Below are 19,166 nucleotides of genomic sequence, written 5' to 3' on the forward strand. Positions count from 1 at the left end.
ATGCACAGGTTTGGTAGGTTTCCCTAGGTGCCGGCTTAGCTAGAGGCCAAAATCTACAGGTAGGCACTTCACAAAAAACACCTCCTGTTTTCTTTAAAAAATTTGGATGTGTCCACGTTGCGCTTTGGGGCGTTTCCTGTCGCGGGCATTACGACTACCCACACAAGTGAGGTATCATTTTTATCGGGAGACTTGGGGGAACGCTGGGTGGAAGGAAATGTGTGGCTCCTCTCAGATTCCAGAACTTTCTGCCACAGAAATGTGAGGAACATGTGTTTTTTTAGCCAAATTTTGAGGTTTGCAAAGGATTCTGTGTAACAGAACCTGGTCCGAGCCCCGCAAGTCACCCCATCTTGGATTCCCCTAGGTCTCTAGTTTTCAGAAATGCACAGGTTTGGTAGGTTTCCCTAGGTGCCGGCTGAGCTAGAGGCCAAAATCTACAGGTAGGCACTTCGCAAAAAACACCTCTGTTTTCTTTAAAAAATGTGGATGTGTCCACGTTGCGCTTTGGGGCGTTTCCTGTTGCGGGCGCTAGGCCTACCCACACAAGTGAGGTATCATTTTTATCGGGAGACTTGGGGGAACGCTTCGTAGAAGGAAATTTGTGGCTCCTCTCAGATTCCAGAACTTTCTGCCACAGAAATGTGAGGAACATGTCTTTTTTTAGCCAAATTTTGAGGTTTGCAAAGGATTCTGGGTAACAGAACCTGGTCCGAGCCCCGCAAGTCACCCCTCCTTGGATTCCCCTAGGTCTCTAGTTTTCAGAAATGCACAGGTTTGGTGGGTTTCCCTAGGTGCCGGCTGAGCTAGAGGCCAAAATCTACAGGTAGGCATTTCGCAAAAAATACCTCTGTTTTCTTTCAAAAATTTGGATGTGTCCACGTTGCGCTTTGGGGCGTTTCCTGTCGCGGGCGCTAGGCCTACCCACACAAGTGAGGTATCATTTTTATCGGGAGACTTGGGGGAACGCTGGGTGGATGGAAATTTGTGGCTCCTCACAGATTCCAGAACTTTCTGCCACAGAAATTTGAGGGACATGTGTTTTTTTAGCCAAATTTTGAGGTTTGCAAAGGATTCTGGGTAACAGAACCTGGTCCGAGCCCCGCAAGTCACCCCATCTTGGATTCCCCTAGGTCTCTAGTTTTCAGAAATGCACAGGTTTGGTAGGTTTCCCTAGGTGCCGGCTGAGCTAGAGGCCAAAATCTACAGGTAGGCACTTCGCAAAAAACACCTCTGTTTTCTTTCAAAAATTTGGATGTGTCCACGTTGCACTTTGGGGCGTTTCCTGTCGCGGGCGCTAGGCCTACCCACACAAGTGAGGTATCATTTTTATCGGGAGACTTGGGGGAACGCTGGGTTGAAGGAAATTTGTGGCTCCTCTCAGATTCCAGAACTTTCTGCCACAGAAATGTGAGGAACATGTGTTTTTTTAGCCAAATTGTGAGGTTTGCAAAGGATTCTGTGTAACAGAACCAGGTCCGAGCCCCGCAAGTCGCCCCTCCTTGGATTCCCCTAGGTCTCTAGTTTTCAGAAATGCACAGGTTTGGTAGGTTTCCCTAGGTGGCGGCTGAGCTAGAGGCCAAAATCTACAGGTAGGCACTTCGCAAAAAACACCTCTGTTTTCTTTAAAAAATTTGGATGTGTTCACGTTGCACTTTGGGGCGTTTCCTGTCGCGGGCGCTAGGCTTACCCACACAAGTGAGGTATAATTTTTATCGGGAGACTTGGGGGACCGCTGGGTTGAAGGAAATTTGTGGCTCCTCTCAGATTCCAGAACTTTCTGCCACAGAAATGAAAGGAACATGTGTTTTTTTAGCCAAATTGTGAGGTTTGCAAAGGATTCTGTGTAACAGAACCAGGTCCGAGCCCCGCAAGTCACCCCTCCTTGGATTCCCCTAGGTCTCTAGTTTTCAGAAATGCACAGGTTTGGTAGGTTTCCCTAGGTGCCGGCTGAGCTAGAGGCCAAAATCTACAGGTAGGCACTTCGCAAAAAACACCTCTGTTTTCTTTCAAAAATTTGGATGTGTCCACGTTGCGCTTTGGGGCGTTTCCTGTCGCGGGCGCTAGGCCTACCCACACAAGTGAGGTATCATTTTTATCGGGAGACTTGAGGGAACGCTGGGTGGAAGGAAATTTGTGGCTCCTCTCAGATTCCAGAACTTTCTGCCACAGAAATGTGAGGAACATGTGTTTTTTTAGGCAAATTTTGAGGTTTGCAAAGGATTCTAGGTAACAGAACCTGGTCCGAGCCCCACAAGTCACCCCTCCTTGGATTCCCCTAGGTCTCTAGTTTTCAGAAATGCACAGGTTTGGTAGGTTTCCCTAGGTGACGGCTGAGCTAGAGGCCAAAATCTACAGGTAGGCACTTCGCAAAAAACACCTCTGTTTTCTTTCAAAAATTTGGATGTGTCCACGTTGCACTTTGGGGCGTTTCCTGTCGCGGGCGCTAGGCCTACCCACACAAGTGAGGTATCATTTTTATCGGGAGACTTGGGGGAACGCTGGGTTGAAGGAAATTTGTGGCTCCTCTCAGATTCCAGAACTTTCTGCCACAGAAATGTGAGGAACATGTGTTTTTTTAGCCAAATTGTGAGGTTTGCAAAGGATTCTGTGTAACAGAACCAGGTCCGAGCCCCGCAAGTCACCCCTCCTTGGATTCCCCTAGGTCTCTAGTTTTCAGAAATGCACAGGTTTGGTAGGTTTCCCTAGGTGGCGGCTGAGCTAGAGGCCAAAATCTACAGGTAGGCACTTCGCAAAAAACACCTCTGTTTTCTTTAAAAAATTTGGATGTGTTCACGTTGCACTTTGGGGCGTTTCCTGTCGCGGGCGCTAGGCTTACCCACACAAGTGAGGTATAATTTGTATCGGGAGACTTGGGGGACCGCTGGGTTGAAGGAAATTTGTGGCTCCTCTCAGATTCCAGAACTTTCTGCCACAGAAATGAAAGGAACATGTGTTTTTTTAGCCAAATTGTGAGGTTTGCAAAGGATTCTGTGTAACAGAACCAGGTCCGAGCCCCGCAAGTCACCCCTCCTTGGATTCCCCTAGGTCTCTAGTTTTCAGAAATGCACAGGTTTGGTAGGTTTCCCTAGGTGCCGGCTGAGCTAGAGGCCAAAATCTACAGGTAGGCACTTCGCAAAAAACACCTCTGTTTTCTTTCAAAAATTTGGATGTGTCCACGTTGCGCTTTGGGGCGTTTCCTGTCGCGGGCGCTAGGCCTACCCACACAAGTGAGGTATCATTTTTATCGGGAGACTTGAGGGAACGCTGGGTGGAAGGAAATTTGTGGCTCCTCTCAGATTCCAGAACTTTCTGCCACAGAAATGTGAGGAACATGTGTTTTTTTAGGCAAATTTTGAGGTTTGCAAAGGATTCTAGGTAACAGAACCTGGTCCGAGCCCCACAAGTCACCCCTCCTTGGATTCCCCTAGGTCTCTAGTTTTCTGAAATGCACAGGTTTGGTAGGTTTCCCTAGGTGACGGCTGAGCTAGAGGCCAAAATCTACAGGTAGGCACTTCGCAAAAAACACCTCTGTTTTCTTTCAAAAATGTGGATGTGTCCACGTTGCGCTTTGGGGCGTTTCCTGTCGCGGGCGCTAGGCCTAACCACACAAGTGAGGTATTATTTTTATCGGGAGACTTGGGGGAACGCTGGGTGGAAGGAAATTTGTGGCTCCTCTCAGATTCCAGAACTTTCTGCCACAGAAATGTGAGTAACATGTGTTTTTTTAGCCAAATTTTTAGGTTTGCAAAGGATTCTGTGTAACAGAACCTGGTCCGAGCTCCGCAAGTCACCCCATCTTGGATTCCCCTAGGTCTCTAGTTTTCAGAAATGCAGAGGTTTGGTAGGTTTCCCTAGGTGCCGGCTGAGCTAGAGGCCAAAATCTACAGGTAGGCACTTCGCAAAAAACACCTCTGTTTTCTTTAAAAAATTTGGATGTGTCCACGTTGCGCTTTGGGACGTTTCCTGTCGTGGGCGCTAGGCCTACCAACACAAGTGAGGTATCATTTTTATCGGGAGACTTGGGGGAACGCTGGGTGGAAGGAAATTTGTGGCTCCTCTCAGATTCCAGAACTTTCTGCCACAGAAATGTGAGGAACATGTGTTTTTTTAGGCAAATTTTGAGGTTTGCAAAGGATTCTGGGTAACAGAACCTGGTCCGAGCCCCGCAAGTCACCCCTCCTTGGATTCCCCTACATCTCTAGTTTTCAGAAATGCACAGGTTTGGTAGGTTTCCCTAGGTGCCGGCTTAGCTAGAGGCCAAAATCTACAGGTAGGCACTTCACAAAAAACACCTCCTGTTTTCTTTAAAAAATTTGGATGTGTCCACGTTGCGCTTTGGGGCGTTTCCTGTCGCGGGCACTACGCCTACCCACACAAGTGAGGTATCATTTTTATCGGGAGACTTGGGGGAACGCTGGGTGGAAGGAAATTTGTGGCTCCTCTCAGATTCCAGAACTTTCTGCCACAGAAATGTGACGAACATGTGTTTTTTTAGCCAAATTTTGAGGTTTGCAAAGGATTCTGGGTAACAGAACCTGGTCCGAGCCCCGCAAGTCACCCCATCTTGGATTCCCCTACGTCTCTAGTTTTCAGAAATGCACAGGTTTGGTAGGTTTCCCTAGGTGCCGGCTGAGCTAGAGGCCAAAATCTACAGGTAGGCACTTCGCAAAAAACACCTCTGTTTTCTTTAAAAAATGTGGATGTGTCCACGTTGCGCTTTGGGGCGTTTCCTGTTGCGGGCGCTAGGCCTACCCACACAAGTGAGGTATCATTTTTATCGGGAGACTTGGGGGAACGCTTCGTGGAAGGAAATTTGTGGCTCCTCTCAGATTCCAGAACTTTCTGCCACAGAAATGTGAGGAACATGTGTTTTTTTAGCCAAATTTTGAGGTTTGCAAAGGATTCTGGGTAACAGAACCTGGTCCGAGCCCCGCAAGTCACCCCTCCTTGGATTCCCCTAGGTCTCTAGTTTTCAGAAATGCACAGGTTTGGTAGGTTTCCCTAGGTGCCGGCTTAGCTAGAGGCCAAAATCTACAGGTAGGCACTTCACAAAAAACACCTCCTGTTTTCTTTAAAAAATTTGGATGTGTCCACGTTGCGCTTTGGGGCGTTTCCTGTCGCGGGCATTACGACTACCCACACAAGTGAGGTATCATTTTTATCGGGAGACTTGGGGGAACGCTGGGTGGAAGGAAATTTGTGGCTCCTCTCAGATTCCAGAACTTTCTGCCACAGAAATGTGAGGAACATGTGTTTTTTTAGCCAAATTTTGAGGTTTGCAAAGGATTCTGGGTAACAGAACCTGGTCCGAGCCCCGCAAGTCACCCCATCTTGGATTCCCCTAGGTCTCTAGTTTTCAGAAATGCACAGGTTTGGTAGGTTTCCCTAGGTGCCGGCTGAGCTAGCGGCCAAAATCTACAGGTAGGCACTTCGCAAAAAACACCTCTGTTTTCTTTAAAAAATGTGGATGTGTCCACGTTGCGCTTTGGGGCGTTTCCTGTTGCGGGCGCTAGGCCTACCCACACAAGTGAGGTATCATTTTTATCGGGAGACTTGGGGGAACGCTTCGGGAAAGGAAATTTGTGGCTCCTCTCAGATTCCAGAACTTTCTGCCACAGAAATGTGAGGAACATGTCTTTTTTTAGCCAAATTTTGAGGTTTGCAAAGGATTCTGGGTAACAGAACCTGGTCCGAGCCCCGCAAGTCACCCCTCCTTGGATTCCCCTAGGTCTCTAGTTTTCAGAAATGCACAGGTTTGGTGGGTTTCCCTAGGTGCCGGGTGAGCTAGAGGCCAAAATCTACAGGTAGGCATTTCGCAAAAAATACCTCTGTTTTCTTTCAAAAATTTGGATGTGTCCACGTTGCGCTTTGGGGCGTTTCCTGTCGCGGGCGCTAGGCCTACCCACACAAGTGAGGTATCATTTTTATCGGGAGACTTGGGGGAACGCTGGGTGGATGGAAATTTGTGGCTCCTCACAGATTCCAGAACTTTCTGCCACAGAAATTTGAGGGACATGTGTTTTTTTAGCCAAATTTTGAGGTTTGCAAAGGATTCTGGGTAACAGAACCTGGTCCGAGCCCCGCATGTCACCCCATCTTGGATTCCCCTAGGTCTCTAGTTTTCAGAAATGCACAGGTTTGGTAGGTTTCCCTAGGTGCCGGCTGAGCTAGAGGCCAAAATCTACAGGTAGGCACTTCGCAAAAAACACCTCTGTTTTCTTTCAAAAATTTGGATGTGTCCACGTTGCACTTTGGGGCGTTTCCTGTCGCGGGCGCTAGGCCTACCCACACAAGTGAGGTATCATTTTTATCGGGAGACTTGGGGGAACGCTGGGTTGAAGGAAATTTGTGGCTCCTCTCAGATTCCAGAACTTTCTGCCACAGAAATGTGAGGAACATGTGTTTTTTTAGCCAAATTGTGAGACTTGCAAAGGATTCTGTGTAACAGAACCAGGTCCGAGCCCCGCAAGTCACCCCTCCTTGGATTCCCCTAGGTCTCTAGTTTTCAGAAATGCACAGGTTTGGTAGGTTTCCATAGGTGCCGGCTGAGCTAGAGGCCAAAATCTACAGGTAGGCACTTCGCAAAAAACACCTTTGTTTTCTTTCAAAAATTTGGATGTGTCCACGTTGCACTTTGGGGCGTTTCCTGTCGCGGGCGCTAGGCCTACCCACACAAGTGAGGTATCATTTTTATCGGGAGACTTGGGGGAACGCTGGGTTGAAGGAAATTTGTGGCTCCTCTCAGATTCCAGAACTTTCTGCCACAGAAATGTGAGGAACATGTTTTTTTTTTAACCAAATTGTGAGGTTTGCAAAGGATTCTGTGTAACAGAACCAGGTCCGAGCCCCGCAAGTCACCCCTCCTTGGATTCCCCTAGGTCTCTAGTTTTCAGAAATGCACAGGTTTGGTAGGTTTCCCTAGGTGCCGGCTGAGCCAGAGGCCAAAATCTACAGGTAGGCACTTCGCAAAAAACACCTCTGTTTTCTTTCAAAAATTTGGATGTGTCCACGTTGCACTTTGGGGCGTTTCCTGTCGCGGGCGCTAGGCTTATCCTCACAAGTGAGGTATCATTTTTATCGGGAGACTTGGGGGAACGCTGGGTTGATGGAAATTTGTGGCTCCTCTCAGATTCCAGAACTTTCTGCCACAGAAATGTGAGGAACATGTGTTTTTTTTGCCAAATTGTGAGGTTTGCAAAGGATTCTGTGTAACAGAACCAGGTCCGAGCCCCGCAAGTCACCCCTCCTTGGATTCCCCTAGGTCTCTAGTTCTCAGAAATGCACAGGTTTGGTAGGTTTCCCTAGGTGCCGGCTGAGCTAGAGGCCAAAATCTACAGGTAGGCACTTCGCAAAAAACACCTCTGTTTTCTTTCAAAAATTTGGATGTGTCCACGTTGCACTTTGGGGCGTTTCCTGTCGCGGGCGCTAGGCCTACTCACACAAGTGAGGTATCATTTTTATCGGGAGACTTGGGGGAACGCTGGGTTGAAGGAAATTTGTGGCTCCTCTCAGATTCCAGAACTTTCTGCCACAGAAATGTGAGGAACATGTGTTTTTTTAGCCAAATTGTGAGACTTGCAAAGGATTCTGTGTAACAGAACCAGGTCCGAGCCCCGCAAGTCACCCCTCCTTGGATTCCCCTAGGTCTCTAGTTTTCAGAAATGCACAGGTTTGGTAGGTTTCCATAGGTGCCGGCTGAGCTAGAGGCCAAAATCTACAGGTAGGCACTTCGCAAAAAACACCTCTGTTTTCTTTCAAAAATTTGGATGTGTCCACGTTGCGCTTTGGGGCGTTTCCTGTCGCGGGCGCTAGGCCTAACCACACAAGTGAGGTATCATTTTTATCAGGAGACTTGGGGGAACGCTGGGTGGATGGAAATTTGTGGCTCCTCGCAGATTCCAGAACTTTCTGCCACAGAAATTTGAGGGACATGTGTTTTTTTAGCCAAATTTTGAGGTTTGCAAAGGATTCTGGGTAACAGAACCTGGTCCGAGCCACGCAAGTCACCCCTCCTTGGATTCCCCTAGGTCTCAAGTTTTCAGAAATGCACAGGTTTGGAAGGTTTCCCTGGTGCCGGCTGAGCTAGAGGCCAAAATCTACAGGTAGGCACTTCACAAAAAACACCTCCTGTTTTCTTTAAAAAATTTGGATGTGTCCACGTTGTGCTTTGGGGCGTTTCCTGTCGCGGGCGCTAGGCCTACCCACACAAGTGAGGTATCATTTTTATCGGGAGACTTGGGGGAACGCTGGGTGGAAGGAAATTTGTGGCTCCTCTCAGATTCCAGAACTTTCTGCCACAGAAATGTGAGGAACATGTGTTTTTTTAGCCAAATTTTGAGGTTTGCAAAGGATTCTGGGTAACAGAACCTGGTCCGAGCCCCACAAGTCACCCCATCTTGGATTCCCCTAGGTCTCTAGTTTTCAGAAATGCACAGGTTTGGTAGGTTTCCCTAGGTGCCGGCTGAGCTAGAGGCCAAAATCTACAGGTAGGCACTTCGGAAAAAAACACCTCTGTTTTCTTTAAAAAATGTGGATGTGTCCACGTTGCGCTTTGGGGCGTTTCCTGTTGCGGGCGCTAGGCCTACCCACACAAGTGAGGTATCATTTTTATCGGGAGACTTGGGGGAACGCTTCGTGGAAGGAAATTTGTGGCTCCTCTCAGATTCCAGAACTTTCTGCCACAGAAATGTGAGGAACATGTCTTTTTTTAGCCAAATTTTGAGGTTTGCAAAGGATTCTGGGTAACAGAACCTGGTCCGAGCCCCGCAAGTCACCCCTCCTTGGATTCCCCTAGGTCTCTAGTTTTCAGAAATGCACAGGTTTGGTGGGTTTCCCTAGGTGCCGGGTGAGCTAGAGGCCAAAATCTACAGGTAGGCATTTCGCAAAAAATACCTCTGTTTTCTTTCAAAAATTTGGATGTGTCCACGTTGCGCTTTGGGGCGTTTCCTGACGCGGGCGCTAGGCCTACCCACACAAGTGAGGTATCATTTTTATCGGGAGACTTGGGGGAACGCTGGGTGGATGGAAATTTGTGGCTCCTCACAGATTCCAGAACTTTCTGCCACAGAAATTTGAGGGACATGTGTTTTTTTAGCCAAATTTTGAGGTTTGCAAAGGATTCTGGGTAACAGAACCTGGTCCGAGCCCCGCAAGTCACCCCATCTTGGATTCCCCTAGGTCTCTAGTTTTCAGAAATGCACAGGTTTGGTAGGTTTCCCTAGGTGCCGGCTGAGCTAGAGGCCAAAATCTACAGGTAGGCACTTCGCAAAAAACACCTCTGTTTTCTTTCAAAAATTTGGATGTGTCCACGTTGCACTTTGGGGCGTTTCCTGTCGCGGGCGCTAGGCCTACCCACACAAGTGAGGTATCATTTTTATCGGGAGACTTGGGGGAACGCTGGGTTGAAGGAAATTTGTGGCTCCTCTCAGATTCCAGAACTTTCTGCCACAGAAATGTGAGGAACATGTGTTTTTTTTTGCCAAATTGTGAGACTTGCAAAGGATTCTGTGTAACAGAACCAGGTCCGAGCCCCGCAAGTCACCCCTCCTTGGATTCCCCTAGGTCTCTAGTTTTCAGAAATGCACAGGTTTGGTAGGTTTCCATAGGTGCCGGCTGAGCTAGAGGCCAAAATCTACAGGTAGGCACTTCGCAAAAAACACCTCCTGTTTTCTTTCAAAAATTCAGATGTGTCCACGTTGCGCTTTGGGGCTTTTCCTGTCGCGGGCACTAGGCCTACCCACACAAGTGAGGTATAATTTTTATCGGGAGACATGGGGTAACGCTTCGTGGAAGGAAATTTGTGGCTCCTCTCAGATTCCAGAACTTTCTGCCACAGAAATGTGAGGAACATGTGTTTTTTTAGCCAAATTTTGAGGTTTGCAAAGGATTCTGGGTAACAGAACCTGGTCCGAGCCCCGCAAGTCACCCCTCCTTGGATTCCCCTAGGTCTCTAGTTTTCAGAAAAGCACAGGTTTGGTGGGTTTCCCTAGGTGCCGGCTGAGCTAGAGGCCAAAATCTACAGGTAGGCATTTCGCAAAAAACATCTCTGTTTTCTTTCAAAAATTTGGATGTGTCCACGTTGCGCTTTGGGGCGTTTTCTGTCGCGGGCGCTAGGCCTACCCACACAAGTGAGGTATCATTTTTATCAGGAGACTTGGGGGAACGCTGGGTGGATGGAAATTTGTGGCTCCTCACAGATTCCAGAACTTTCTGCCACAGAAATTTGAGGGACATGTGTTTTTTTAGCCACATTTTGAGGTTTGCAAAGGATTCTGGGTAACAGAACCTGGTCCGAGCCCCGCAAGTCACCCCTCCTTGGATTCCCCTAGGTCTCTAGTTTTCAGAAATGCACAGGTTTGGTAGGTTTCCCTAGGTGCCGGCTGAGCTAGAGGCCAAAATCTACAGGTAGGCACTTCGCAAAAAATACCTCCTGTTTTCTTTCAAAAATTTGGATGGGTCCACGTTGCGCTTTGGGGCGTTTCCTGTCGCGGGCGCTAGGCCTACCCACACAAGTGAGGTATCATTTTTATCGGGAGACTTGGGGGAATGCTGGGTGGAAGGAAATTTGTGGCTCCTCTCAGATTCCAGAACTTTCTGCCACAGAAATGTGAGGAACATGTGTTTTTTTAGCCAAATTTTGAGGTTTGCAAAGGATTCTGGGTAACAGAACCTGGTCCGAGCCCCGCAAGTCACCCCATCTTGGATTCCCCTAGGTCTCTAGTTTTCAGAAATGCACAGGTTTGGTAGGTTTCCCTAGGTGCCGGCTGAGCTAGAGGCCAAAATCTACAGGTAGGCACTTCGCAAAAAACACCTCTGTTTTCTTTCAAAAATTTGGATGTGTCCACGTTGCCCTTTGGGGCGTTTCCTGTCGCGGGCACTAGGCCTACCCACACAAGTGAGGTATCATTTTTATCTGGAGACTTGGGGGAACGCTGGGTTGAAGGAAATTTGTGGCTCCTCTCAGATTCCAGAACTTTCTGCCACAGAAATGTGAGGAACATGTGTTTTTTTAGGCAAATTGTGAGGTTTGCAAAGGATTCTGGGTAACAGAACCTTGTCCGAGCCCCGCAAGTCACTCCTCCTTGGATTCCCCTACGTCTCTAGTTTTCAGAAATGCACAGGTTTGGTAGGTTTCCCTAGGTGCCGGCTGAGCTAGAAGCCAAAATCTACAGGTAGGCACTTCGCAAAAAACACCTCCTGTTTTCTTAAAAAAATTTGGATGTGTCCACGTTGCGCTTTGGGGCGTTTCCTGTCGCGGGCGCTATGCCTACCCACACAAGTGAGGTATAATTTTTATCGGGAGACTTGGGGGAACGCTGGGTGGAAGGAAATTTGTGGCTCCTCTCAGATTCCAGAACTTTCTGCCACAGAAATGTGAGGAACATGTGTTTTTTTAGCCAAATTGTGAGACTTGCAAAGGATTCTGGGTAACAGAACCAGGTCCGAGCCCCGCAAGTCACCCCTCCTTGGATTCCCCTAGGTCTCTAGTTTTCAGAAATGCACAGGTTTGGTAGGTTTCCATAGGTGCCGGCTGAGCTAGAGGCCAAAATCTACAGGTAGGCACTTCGCAAAAAACACCTCTGTTTTCTTTCAAAAATTTGGATGTGTCCACGTTGCGCTTTGGGGCGTTTCCTGTCGCGGGCGCTAGGCCTAACCACACAAGTGAGGTATCATTTTTATCGGGAGACTTGGGGGAACGCTGGGTGGATGGAAATTTGTGGCTCCTCGCAGATTCCAGAACTTTCTGCCACAGAAATTTGAGGGACATGTGTTTTTTTAGCCAAATTTTGAGGTTTGCAAAGGATTCTGGGTAACAGAACCTGGTCCGAGCCACGCAAGTCACCCCTCCTTGGATTCCCCTAGGTCTCAAGTTTTCAGAAATGCACAGGTTTGGAAGGTTTCCCTGGTGCCGGCTGAGCTAGAGGCCAAAATCTACAGGTAGGCACTTCACAAAAAACACCTCCTGTTTTCTTTAAAAAATTTGGATGTGTCCACGTTGTGCTTTGGGGCGTTTCCTGTCGCGGGCGCTAGGCCTACCCACACAAGTGAGGTATCATTTTTATCGGGAGACTTGGGGGAACGCTGGGTGGAAGGAAATTTGTGGCTCCTCTCAGATTCCAGAACTTTCTGCCACAGAAATGTGAGGAACATGTGTTTTTTAGCCAAATTTTGAGGTTTGCAAAGGATTCTGGGTAACAGAACCTGGTCCGAGCCCCACAAGTCACCCCATCTTGGATTCCCCTAGGTCTCTAGTTTTCAGAAATGCACAGGTTTGGTAGGTTTCCCTAGGTGCCGGCTGAGCTAGAGGCCAAAATCTACAGGTAGGCACTTCGGAAAAAAACACCTCTGTTTTCTTTAAAAAATGTGGATGTGTCCACGTTGCGCTTTGGGGCGTTTCCTGTTGCGGGCGCTAGGCCTACCCACACAAGTGAGGTATCATTTTTATCGGGAGACTTGGGGTAACGCTTCGTGGAAGGAAATTTGTGGCTCCTCTCAGATTCCAGAACTTTCTGCCACAGAAATGTGAGGAACATGTGTTTTTTTAGCCAAATTTTGAGGTTTGCAAAGGATTCTGGGTAACAGAACCTGGTCCGAGCCCCGCAAGTCACCCCTCCTTGGATTCCCCTAGGTCTCTAGTTTTCAGAAAAGCACAGGTTTGGTGGGTTTCCCTAGGTGCCGGCTGAGCTAGAGGCCAAAATCTACAGGTAGGCATTTCGCAAAAAACATCTGTTTTCTTTCAAAAATTTGGATGTGTCCACGTTGCGCTTTGGGGCGTTTTCTGTCGCGGGCGCTAGGCCTACCCACACAAGTGAGGTATCATTTTTATCAGGAGACTTGGGGGAACGCTGGGTGGATGGAAATTTGTGGCTCCTCACAGATTCCAGAACTTTCTGCCACAGAAATTTGAGGGACATGTGTTTTTTTAGCCACATTTTGAGGTTTGCAAAGGATTCTGGGTAACAGAACCTGGTCCGAGCCCCGCAAGTCACCCCTCCTTGGATTCCCCTAGGTCTCTAGTTTTCAGAAATGCACAGGTTTGGTAGGTTTCCCTAGGTGCCGGCTGAGCTAGAGGCCAAAATCTACAGGTAGGCACTTCGCAAAAAATACCTCCTGTTTTCTTTCAAAAATTTGGATGGGTCCACGTTGCGCTTTGGGGCGTTTCCTGTCGCGGGCGCTAGGCCTACCCACACAAGTGAGGTATCATTTTTATCGGGAGACTTGGGGGAATGCTGGGTGGAAGGAAATTTGTGGCTCCTCTCAGATTCCAGAACTTTCTGCCACAGAAATGTGAGGAACATGTGTTTTTTTAGCCAAATTTTGAGGTTTGCAAAGGATTCTGGGTAACAGAACCTGGTCCGAGCCCCGCAAGTCACCCCATCTTGGATTCCCCTAGGTCTCTAGTTTTCAGAAATGCACAGGTTTGGTAGGTTTCCCTAGGTGCCGGCTGAGCTAGAGGCCAAAATCTACAGGTAGGCACTTCGCAAAAAACACCTCTGTTTTCTTTCAAAAATTTGGATGTGTCCACGTTGCCCTTTGGGGCGTTTCCTGTCGCGGGCGCTAGGCCTACTCACACAAGTGAGGTATCATTTTTATCTGGAGACTTGGGGGAACGCTGGGTTGAAGGAAATTTGTGGCTCCTCTCAGATTCCAGAACTTTCTGCCACAGAAATGTGAGGAACATGTGTTTTTTTAGCCAAATTGTGAGGTTTGCAAAGGATTCTGGGTAACAAAACCAGGTCCGAGCCCCGCAAATCACCCCTCCTTGGATTCCCCATGGTCTCTAGTTTTCAGAAATGCACAGATTTGGTAGGTTTCCCTAGGTGCCGGCTGAGCTAGACGCCAAAATCTACAGGTAGGCACTTGGAAAAAAACACCTCTGTTTTCTTTCAAAAATTTGGATGTGTCCACGTTGCGCTTTGGGGCGTTTCCTGTCACGGGCGCTAGGCCTAACCACACAAGTGAGGTATCATTTTTATCGGGAGACTTGGGGGAACGCTGGGTGGAAGGAAATTTGTGGCTCCTCTCAGATTCCAGAACTTTCTGCCATAGAAATGTGAGGAACATGTGTTTTTTTAGCCAAATTTTGAGGTTTGCAAAGGATTCTGGGTAACAGAACCTGGTCCGAGCCCCGCAAGTCACCCCTCCTTGGATTCCCCTAGGTCTCTAGTTTTCAGAAATGCACAGGTTTGGTAGGTTTCCCTAGGTGCCGGCTGAGCTAGAGGCGAAAATCTACAGGTAGGCACTTCGCAAAAAACACCTCCTGTTTTCTTTCAAAAATTTGGAGGTGTCCACGTTGCGCTTTGGGGCGTTTCCTGTCGCTGGCACTAGGCCTACCCACACAAGTGAGGTATCATTTTTATCGGAAGACTTGGGGGAACGCTGGGTGGATGGAAATTTGTGGCTCCTCTTAGATTCCTGAACTTTCTGCCACAGAAATGTGAGGAACATGTGTTTTTTTAGCCAAATTGTGAGGTTTGCAATGGATTCTGGGTAACAGAACCAGGTCCGAGCCCCGCAAGTCACCCCTCCTTGGATTCCCCATGGTCTCTAGTTTTCAGAAATGCACAGGTTTGGTAGGTTTCCCTAGGTGCCGGCTGAGCTAGACGCCAAAATCTACAGGTAGGCACTTGGAAAAAAACACCTCTGTTTTCTTTAAAAAATTTGGATGTGTCCACGTTGCGCTTTGGGGCGTTTCCTGTCGCGGGCGCTAGGCCTAACCACACAAGTGAGGTATCATTTTTATCGGGAGACTTGGGGGAATGCTGGGTGGAAGGAAATTTGTGGCTCCTCTCAGATTCCAGAACTTTCTGCCATAGAAATGTGAGGAACAAGTGTTTTTTTAGCCAAATTTTGAGGTTTGCAAAGGATTCTGGGTAACAGAACCTGGTCCGAGCCCCGCAAGTCACCCCTCCTTGGATTCCCCTAGGTCTCTAGTTTTCAGAAATGCACAGGTTTGGTAGGTTTCCCTAGGTGCCGGCTGAGCTAGAGGCCAAAATCTACAGGTAGGCACTTCGCAAAAAACACCTCCTGTTTTCTTTCAAAAATTTGGAGGTGTCCACGTTGCGCTTTGGGGCGTTTCCTGTCGCGGGCACTAGGCCTACCCACACAAGTGAGGTATCATTTTTATCGGAAGACTTGGGGGAACGCTGGGTGGAAGGAAATTTGTGGCTCCTCTTAGATTCCAGAACTTTCTGCCACAGAAATGTGAGGAACATGTGTTTTTTTAGCCAAATTTTGAGGTTTGCAGAGGATTCTGGGTAACAGAACCTGGTCCGAGCCCCGCAAGTAACCCCATCTTGGATTCCCCTAGGTCTCTAGTTTTCAGAAATGCACAGGTTTGGTAGGTTTCCCTAGGTGCCGGCTGAGCTAGAGGCCAAAATCTACAGGTAGGCACTTCGCAAAAAACACCTCTGTTTTCTTTCAAAAATTTGGATGTGTCCACGTTGCACTTTGGGGCGTTTTCTGTCGCGGGCGCTAGGCCTACCCACACAAGTGAGGTATCATTTTTATTGGGAGACTTGGGGGAACGCTGGCTTGAAGGAAATTTGTGGCTCCTCTCAGATTTCAGAACTTTCTGCCACAGAAATGTGAGGTACATGTGTTTTTTTAGCCAAATTGTGAGGTTTGCAAAGGATTCTGGGTAACAGAACCAGGTCCGAGCCCCACAAGTCACCCCTCCTTGGATTCCCCTAGGTCTCTAGTTTTCAGAAATGCACAGGTTTGGTAGGTTTCCCTAGGTGCCGGCTGAGCTAGAGGCCAAAATCTACAGGTAGGCACTTCGCAAAAAACACCTCTGTTTTCATTCAAAAATTTGGATGTGTCCACGTTGCGCTTTGGGGCGTTTCCTGTCGCGGGCGCTAGGCCTAACCACACAAGTGAGGTATCATTTTTATCGGGAGACTTGGGGGAACGCTGGGTGGAAGGAAATTTGTGGCTCCTCTCAGATTCCAGAACTTTCTGCCACAGAAATGTGAGTAACATGTGTTTTTTTAGCCAAATTTTGAGGTTTGCAAAGGATTCTGGGTAACAGAACCTGGTCCGAGCCCCGCAAGTCACCCCTCCTTGGATTCCCCTAGGTCTCTAGTTTTCAGAAATGCACAGGTTTGGTAGGTTTCCCTAGGTGCCGGCTGAGCTAGAGGCCAAAATCTACAGGTAGGCACTTCGCAAAAAACACCTCCTGTTTTCTTTCAAAAATTTGGATGTGTCCACGTTGCGCTTTGGGGCGTTTCCTGTCGCGGGCGCTAGGCCTACCAACACAAGTGAGGTATCATTTTTATCGGGAGACTTGGGGGAACGCTGGGTGGATGGAAATTTGTGGCTCCTCACAGATTCCTGAACTTTCTGCCTCAGAAATTTGAGGGACATGTGTTTTTTTAGCCAAATTTTGAGGTTTGCAAAGGATTCTGGGTAACAGAACCTGGTCCGAGCCCCGCAAGTCACCCCATCTTGGATTCCCCTAGGTCTCTAGTTTTCAGAAATGCACAGGTTTGGTAGGTTTCCCTAGGTGCCGGCTGAGCTAGAAGCCAAAATCTACAGGTAGGAACTTCGCAAAAAACTCCTCTGTTTTCTTTAAAAAATTTGGATGTGTCCACGTTGCGCTTTGGGACGTTTCCTGTCGTGGGCGCTAGGCCTACCAACACAAGTGAGGTATCATTTTTATCGGGAGACTTGGGGGAACGCTGGGTGGAAGGAAATTTGTGGCTCCTCTCAGATTCCAGAACTTTCTGCCACAGAAATGTGAGGAACATGTGTTTTTTTAGCCAAATTGTGAGGTTTGCAAAGGATTCTGTGTAACAGAACCAGGTCCGAGCCCCGCAAGTCACCCCTCCTTGGATTCCCCTAGGTCTCTAGTTTTCAGAAATGCACAGGTTTGGTAGGTTTCCCTAGGTGCCGGCTGAGCTAGAGGCCAAAATCTACAGGTAGGCACTTGGCAAAAAACACCTCTGTTTTCTTTCAAAAATTTGGATGTGTCCACGTTGCACTTTGGGGCGTTTCCTGTCGCAGGCGCTAGGCTTACCCACACAAGTGAGGTATCATTTTTATCGGGAGACTTGGGGGAACGCTGGGTTGAAGGAAATTTGTGGCTCCTCTCAGATTCCAGAACTTTCTGCCACAGAAATGTGAGGAACATGTGTTTTTTTTAGCCAAATTGTGAGGTTTGCAAAGGATTCTGTGTAACAGAACCAGGTCCGAGCCCCGCAAGTCACCCCTCCTTGGATTCCCCTAGGTCTCTAGTTTTCAGAAATGCACAGGTTTGGTAGGTTTCCCTAGGTGCCGGCTGAGCTAGAGGCCAAAATCTACAGGTAGGCACTTCGCAAAAAACACCTCTGTTTTCTTTCAAAAATGTGGATGTGTCCACGTTGCACTTTGGGGCGTCTCCTGTCGCGGGCGCTAGGCCTACCCACACAAGTGAGGTATCATTTTTATCGGGAGACTTGGGGGAACGCTGGGTTGAAGGACATTTGTGGCTCCTCTCAGATTCCAGAACTTTCTGCCACAGAAATGTGAGGAACATGTGTTTTTTTAGCCAAATTGTGAGGTTTGCAAAGGATTCTGTGTAACAGAACCAGGTCCGAGCCCCGCAAGTCACCCCTCCTTGGATTCCCCTAGGTCTCTAGTTTTCAAAAATGCACAGGTTTGGTAGGTTTCCCTAGGTGCCGGCTGAGCTAGAGGCCAAAATCTACAGGTAGGCACTTCGCAAAAAACACCTCTGTTTTCTTTCAAAAATTTGGATGTGTCCACGTTGCGCTTTGGGGCGTTTCCTGTCACGGACGCTAGGCCTAACCACACAAGTGAGGTATCATTTTTATCGGGAGACTTGGGGGAACGCTGGGTGGATGGAAATTTGTGGCTCCTCGCAGATTCCAGAACTTTCTGCCACAGAAATTTGAGGGACATGTGTTTTTTTAGCCAAATTTTGAGGTTTGCAAAGGATTCTGGGTAACAGAACCTGGTCCGAGCCACGCAAGTCACCCCTCCTTGGATTCCTCTAGGTCTCAAGTTTTCAGAAATGCACAGGTTTGGAAGGTTTCCCTGGTGCCGGCTGAGCTAGAGGCCAAAATCTACAGGTAGGCACTTCACAAAAAACACCTCCTGTTTTCTTTAAAAAATTTGGATGTGTCCACGTTGTGCTTTGGGGCGTTTCCTGTCGCGGGCGCTAGGCCTACCCACACAAGTGAGGTATCATTTTTATCGGGAGACTTGGGGGAACGCTGGGTGGAAGGAAATTTGTGGCTCCTCTCAGATTCCAGAACTTTCTGCCACAGAAATGTGAGGAACATGTGTTTTTTTAGCCAAATTTTGAGGTTTGCAAAGGATTCTGGGTAACAGAACCTGGTCCGAGCCCCACAAGTCACCCCATCTTGGATTCCCCTAGGTCTCTAGTTTTCAGAAATGCACAGGTTTGGTAGGTTTCCCTAGGTGCCGGCTGAGCTAGAGGCCAAAATCTACAGGTAGGCACTTCGGAAAAAAACACCTCTGTTTTCTTTAAAAAATGTGGATGTGTCCACGTTGCGCTTTGGGGCGTTTCCTGTTGCGGGCGCTAGGCCTACCCACACAAGTGAGGTATCATTTTTATCGGGAGACTTGGGGTAACGCTTCGTGGAAGGAAATTTGTGGCTCCTCTCAGATTCCAGAACTTTCTGCCACAGAAATGTGAGGAACATGTGTTTTTTTAGCCAAATTTTTAGGTTTGCAAAGGATTCTGGGTAACAGAACCTGGTCCGAGCCCCGCAAGTCACCCCTCCTTGGATTCCCCTAGGTCTCTAGTTTTCAGAAAAGCACAGGTTTGGTGGGTTTCCCTAGGTGCCGGCTGAGCTAGAGGCCAAAATCTACAGGTAGGCATTTCGCAAAAAACATCTCTGTTTTCTTTCAAAAATTTGGATGTGTCCACGTTGCGCTTTGGGGCGTTTCCTGTCGCGGGCGCTAGGCCTACCCACACAAGTGAGGTATCATTTTTATCGGGAGACTTGGGGGAACGCTGGGTGGATGGAAATTTGTGGCTCCTCACAGATTCCAGAACTTTCTGCCACAGAAATTTGAGGGACATGTGTTTTTTTAGCCACATTTTGAGGTTTGCAAAGGATTCTGGGTAACAGAACCTGGTCCGAGCCCCGCAAGTCACCCCTCCTTGGATTCCCCTAGGTCTCTAGTTTTCAAAAATG

The sequence above is a fragment of the Pleurodeles waltl genome, chromosome 2_2, assembly GCF_031143425.1.
Source record: "Pleurodeles waltl isolate 20211129_DDA chromosome 2_2, aPleWal1.hap1.20221129, whole genome shotgun sequence".
NCBI lineage: Eukaryota > Metazoa > Chordata > Amphibia > Caudata > Salamandridae > Pleurodeles > Pleurodeles waltl.